This window comes from Tauraco erythrolophus, chromosome 3, assembly GCF_009769465.1.
Source record: "Tauraco erythrolophus isolate bTauEry1 chromosome 3, bTauEry1.pri, whole genome shotgun sequence".
Classification (NCBI taxonomy): Eukaryota; Metazoa; Chordata; class Aves; order Musophagiformes; family Musophagidae; genus Tauraco; species Tauraco erythrolophus.
This window is the reverse complement of record NC_141467.1, coordinates 26014483-26021135: the sequence shown is the minus strand read 5'-3', so window position 1 is coordinate 26021135 and position 6653 is coordinate 26014483. Positions and strand designations below refer to the sequence as shown.

General features: G+C 46.2%; 1 non-coding gene across 1 annotated transcript; it reads right to left on the bottom strand.

The window, feature by feature from the left end:
* Window positions 1-2795: 2795 nt before the first annotated feature.
* Window positions 2796-2869, bottom strand: TRNAR-UCU (transfer RNA arginine (anticodon UCU)). The gene has a single exon. It is a non-coding gene; the product is annotated as a tRNA-Arg (tRNA).
* Window positions 2870-6653: the final 3784 nt, after the last annotated feature.

Here is a 6653-nt window from a genome sequence, read left to right as displayed (position 1 = left end):
GCACGTTGGTATATTATATGTCCTTACGCCATGGTTACTCCAGCTGGCAATTAAGCACCACACAGCTGCTCACCCACTTCCCCGGTGGGATGTGGGAGATAATCAGAAGCGAAAAGAGAGAAAACTCACAGGTTGAGATAAAGACAGTTTAATGAGTAAAGCAAAAGCCACGCACCCAAGCAAAGGAAAACAAGGAATCCTTCACTACTTCCCACCAGCAGGCAGGTGTTCAGCCACCTCCAGGAAAGCACAGCTCCATCACACGTAACGGTTACTTGGCAAGACAAACGGCTTAAGTCCTGAACATCCCCCTCTCCCTCTTCTTTCCCAGCTTTATAGGCTAGGCATGATATCTTAAGGTATGGAATATCCTTTTGGCCAGTTTGGGTCAGCTGTCTTGGCTATGTCCCTTCCCAGCGTTATAAACACTGTTTTCACACAAATCCAAGACGCATGGAGGAGGGAGAGTGGGGGCAGGAGCAGGGTGCAGGGAAGCAGAGGGGTGTCGGGAGTTTGGGTGGGTGGGGACGGTTGCAAGGCAGCAGTGCTGAAACACCAGGCTGAGCCTCGTCGGCTGCTGTATGCGGCTCTGTAACACAGCCGGGCCCCCACTGGCTGCCATGGCTGGCTCCACTTCACGTCTCAAGAGCGCACTCAGGTTTTTGCAGGACTTTGCCAAGCCTGCTAGGTGCCCTGCTTCCCCCTAGAACATCACGGGACTTCAGCGGGACTTTGCCAAAGCCTGCATGGGGCCCTGCTGCCTTCCAGAGTTCCCTGGCACTTTTGCTGGGCTTATCAGTAGCAGCAAGATCCCAAAACCCTCAGGAGTGGAGAAACTTTGCATCTTTGGAAAAATTTAGTTTCAAAGCTTAGGAATTCCCTGCCCCTCCAGATGGGGATTCATTCCTGTGGACATGAACTCATGATGCTGACTGATGTGGGTTGTGAAGAACTACATAGAAGATTTCATGCAAGTCTGCTCTTCGGTATAGCTTTTAAGGAGATTCCAAACATCCTCTTGGAGGGAATTCGGAATATTCCAGGGACAGAAAGCAAAGTCTTCCTGATTCTGCCAAAGAAGGGAAATGTGTTAACAGTTAGCAGCAGATAAACTGCTTTTTAAGTAAGATGCATAACATGTCCTTGGTTCTGGGATGAGGCTTGAGCATTGAAGGTAACCTTCTCTACAGGGAGGCATACAAGAGGCTGGGAGTGCAAAGAGATGGATGGAGACCTGGGTCTCTGTGGAGATATATGTGAGCACACGCAGCCACTGACAAACATGACACTGAGGGCAGGAACTGATGCGGAGACACCAAGGAAGAAAGATGCATCAACGTGGTCAAATTTTTTTTGCACTGCACCTCAAAACCAGAAGAAACCCACTCCTCCCAGACAGGGCTGGGAGAACAGCTGGTGGCCGTTGAAGGTCATGCAGCTGGGAAGAAGCAGAATTGTGGGGTCACATGGCCCAGTACTGGGGTCAAGCTTCCCACTACCTTGGATTTGAAGGAGGCAATCAAGCAGATGCCACTACCTCAGTCAACCCTGTTTTAGGTTGTACCCCTTGACATATTCCAGATGTAGGAGAGATTCACCTAATCATAGACCACGAAGAGAAGAAAGCGTTCCTAGGACATTATTTTTCTTATCCTAATGCAGATATCTGAAATGGATTCTACAAACTACCCTTCAGAAGGACTTTTCCCCAGCACCCTCCCTATGGCAAATTGTACCCAGATGACTCAGGTAGCAACTGAGGAAAGGAGAAGTCCCCTTCTAGTGGGCTCTCTAGTGCTCTCCACTTCTCTAATGCAGAGCAACACTAGAAGCTCAGAGGGAAACAAATCAGCAGTTCCTACAGTGACCCAAACCTGAACGAGCTGGCTGATCCAAGGACACCTTCAATGTTTATTTGCAAGCTTCACTAGTCCCAGCAGCACATCTGGCTCTCCAGAGCTGAGTGTAAATCAGACATCTCCAACAAGCCACACAGGAATTTCTCACTGGAGAGTATATGAAGCATCCAGTTTGAGCACCCTTCGTCCAGCCTCAGCACTTCTCCCCATAACTAACAGCTGCAGCTGCATGGAAAAGCCCTCCAGCAGCCCCCACTGAAACCCATTCATCTACACAATCACAGCTGCACTCACCTGCAGCTCCCATCTTTCCTTTCTCATACTGATAGCAATGAGATCACATAGAAAAGAACTTACATACTAATAACTCTAGAACATCTGTGAAAGAAAAGGAAGAGTCAATTTGCTGCTTAGGAGATGAATCCCCACAAGGAGGTGGAGGTGGTTGCCAGTGAACATGCATCTTCTAAGTTAAAACATGAAAAATAAGAGCACTTGCAAAGAATTTCTATAAGGCAGAAATTCAGAATATAGACTTACTTTTTTTTTTGCCACACGTTAGAAAAAAGGACCACGTTTATGACAGGAATATCAACAGAAGGCTCTAAACCACTGCCTAACCACCTGATTTCTCTAGAAAGGACAGTACTTTTCTTAAGAAGGTATCAAAGATGGGACCCAGGAGCAGCATAAGGGGAACAAGTAGGGTTAAAACATCTAGCTATTCAGGAGATACCAAAAGGAATGAGGAAAGGGGAATATGATGAGAGAGAGCCTTGGAAAGGGAGCACACGAATGTTATGTGCATCAGCTATAGAGAGGGTGTCGTGAAAAGTCATTATCTTCCATATGACGGCCTCAGGGCGTTAACAACGTAACATATTGGGACTGACAATGGAACATGCACTAAAAGAAAACAGACACCTGCCTGGAGATCATCTCTGCCGGGACTCGAACCCGGAACCTCTGGATTAGAAGTCCAGCGCGCTCGTCCATTGCGCCACAGAGACCTCACTGTGAGTGCAGCATCGGCACCAGAACTGAAAAATTCCGCAGCTCCAGCATCGCTGGAGGGGTCTCAGCATCCTGTTCGCATGGTGCCGAGCAGCGTGAAAACCCAGTGCGCAGACTGATCTCCCTTGCAAATCGACATCTCTAGGCATCTCCTTCTTCCGTAGGGATGGGCAATAATTCTGGGTATGATCTGTATCTCACTCAGCAGCAGGGATGCAGCAAAAACCTGGATGCAGGCTTGTGTCGGAGTCTCTGGCAACCTTTCCACAGCATCTCTAGCTCGACTGAGGGCAGAGCTAAATCCTGGAGTAGAGTTAATTGCTGCATCTCCCTCAGCATCATCACAGCATCGTCACTGCAGAAGCCAGGAGAGATAAAGACGAAAGAGGATTTAGGTTACAACACTGAACACTGACAGTGATGAAGAAACCTCTGTTTGTCATGATGAAAAACAGAAACCTGTGGTTTGAGCAGAGACATAGAAGAAAAAGCAGCTATCGTGTTTTTATTTCAAGCAAGCTGTCAATCAAGCATTAATGTTTCTCTACGTGTGTCTTCCACTGGGAAAAAATTAAGACAGCATCAAAACAACAGGAAATACCCTTTAACATCCAGTGAGCTACTGAACAATTGATAAACTCTGTGACAAGATTTGTGCTGTGAACAAACACATTTTGCATTTCTAAACTGCAGGAATTTTAGAGTATTGTTTACTGCCAAACATGCTCTTAATTAGGCACTAACATGAAAGGCGAGATGCTAACTGCAATACAACTTGCTTAGAAGAATGAACACTACCTGAGACTATGAGCTTTTACCTCATGGTTGATGTGACCTGAGGAACCAATCTAAGCTAGCTCTTACCAGCAGAGAACACTCCATACCAATGATAAAACAACAGAAGATTTTCCCTTCAATGGAATCAGCAGTATAACCATAGCCAGAACCACAACCAAGCAGAATCTAGGATAAACCCCACCACCACCTGTACGGGACATGGGTTTAGACCAATGAAGATCATCACACCACTGACCACACATGTGTACCACCTGCACTGGACAAGCATATACTGATTCTGCACAGGACAAGAACACAGCGATTACGCAAGCAACAGTAATTGATTTGCTGACCCCTTAACATGAAAAATTTGATTGGTCTATACAACTGTATTATCACGTATATAATCCTTGCTTTCCTCTGTATCTGTGTCCTCCATGCATTAGGCTGGGACACCGTTATGTGTATAGTTAAAATACAAAAGACTAAATTTCCTTGGTAATTCTATGCTAAGCATCCTTGTCTCCCTCCTTTGCTGGCGAAGAACTGACTTTTACACAAATTGGGCTACGAAGTCACATGGTGCTAACAAGAAGAGGCACAGCACTAACAACCTCAGCACATCTAATGGACCAAATTCTTTGGTTTTCCTTTTACTGATGCTCTGGGGCTTTGGAAGGTTTATGGTTGTCTTGACAAGTAAAATCCAGCTAGAATGGTGGGAAAGAAGGCAGGGGCTTAATTTCTATCAGACAAAACCCTTCCTGCTGCAAGAGATACCCAGAAAAACAATAATCCTTGAAATTAATTACTCTGTGAACCAACTGTAATGCCAATGTAGTGCTGCAATCCCACCAGTACCTTGAGAAAACTTGAAGTCTAGAAAACACGTATCTACAGGGTGAATAAAGGCTGCACTTAAAAAAAAGGTCATACAATAAATCTTAGACAAAGTTATAAAACACCAAAATAGAAGAGAAAGGAAGAATAAAAAAAAATCTCGCACAGCCTGAGGCTGCACTATGTGTGTTCCTCAAGGGAGGAGACAGCACTAACTCTTTTAATACAATTTTGGGAGGCTGCACCTCAAAAGCAGTGCCTATTTTGAAGTCATCAACAGTTTTGTCACAAGTAGAAAATCTGGAGGGGAAGTATTAAATCGCACAAACTTCAGAAGAATGACTGTGGCTTTATGGGCAGCCACATACTGGGAGCTGAAGGGCAGACGAGTTTCAAAAGAACCCCCGTTCCTCCTGATGGGAGCTGCACTGGGGCTTGTTGCAGCTCTGCAACCTGCCTTTCCCTTCTGACTGCCAATGCTCTCATACGTCTTCAGGTAACGCGTAGCCCAGCAGCATGCATGTCCAAATTTTTACGAGCCAACCGGCATTCAGTATCTGGAAGAAAGCCAGCTCCAATCCAGCAACAGAAACAGGAAAGGTCCAGGAGTTTGAGCAGGTCCTGGTGAAAATGACACATTTCTGACAGAGAAAATATGGGGAGAACCAACCACCTGCTGCAGGGAAATGGTTGTGCCACTGGCTGCACCCCCTGATCAGCAGCACTGCCACCAGAGCCCTCTCGCCTTCCCCCCCATCCTTGTCCCAGCACATGCCTGTGCTGGCACAAGGACATGGCCATGGGCCACGCAGTACCAAACACTCCCTGCTGAATGCTAGAAAGCAACATGCAACTTTCAAATCCTCAGGCCACTTGCCAGGCATCTTTGTACCTTCAATCATTTGGTCAGTCTTGCCCAAGGCACTGACTGTCCCTCAGTTATCTCCATATGTGACATACTTGGAAAGCAGAGACTGGAGTCAGCAGCACAGATGCAGGTAGGTTAGTTTTGGTGCTGGGGGATGCCAATACACCCACTTATGTGCGAAGAGATGACATCGAAATTCGGGAAGCTGGGCAGCATGTTTTGAGACAAGCATAATGTCCCTCTTCAGATACAGAGAGGGAAGTGTTTATAATGTGAATGTCCCCAGCACATGGAAGTGTGATGGGAGTCAAAAAGCTGCAGGAGGTCCAAGCAAGGTGCAAATTGGCTCCCAGCTTGTCCCCGATCGCCTTCCAGCATTGAATCATTTGCCACAGACAGGAAGAACATAAGCCATAAGCAAGGATGCAGTGGACCGGGATGAACCAAGATAATTTACTACCTTATATACAGCTGGGAAAGGCCTTTTGCAAGACAAAGACTTAAGCAGTGAGATGGCTGCTGAAGCATGACTTAGTTGAGCAGTAAGATACCACCCTCTGTCAAATTGCTCTAGGGCAGCATTGTCAGTGCTGAGAGATGCAAAAATCTCTTTGCACACCTAAATAAACAGCAACAGAAAATCCATATCAGAGATGGGATTGTTTTGTGGTATCCATGGCTAAAGGCTTTACAGTATACACCACTACCCTACTGCCTAATAAAACCTTCTCCAAGAGTCACCGAGGGGCCAGTCCCACCAAGCTAAGGATAAAACTGTACAAGCTGCACACTTGCAGGCTATAAAGCCCATTAACCCATGCATCCGCAACGGGGAAGAGTTTTCCCCAAATCCGTACAATTTGCAAGGTATATTCTTGTCTTTTTCCTAAGCTTGTAATCCCTTCTTTATTGCTTTTTTCTTCTTTTGTCAGTCATGTCAGAAGCATTCAAAATGCAGCCAGGTACCTTGCACTTGATTTGATCATCACATCACATACATCTTCAAACCCTCCAGTGCCTTTCCGAGGCTCGCTTTGTCTGCGGGACTGTGACTGGGCTCATCTGAAAGATGCTCATGAGTGACTCATGAATTTTGCTCTCCCTCATAATTAACACATCATCACGAAACACAGAGCTAGTTTTGGGAGCTTTTGCCCTTGGTGCCTTGGGCTGGCACTGGTGGCTGTACTGAAGCCTGCTGGGTAAGGGCACAACTCAGCAAGGGGCTGATTTTCTACAAGCTTACAGTTAAATTACAGCAGATGCTGTTTTAAAAAGATGAGCTGTCATCTCAG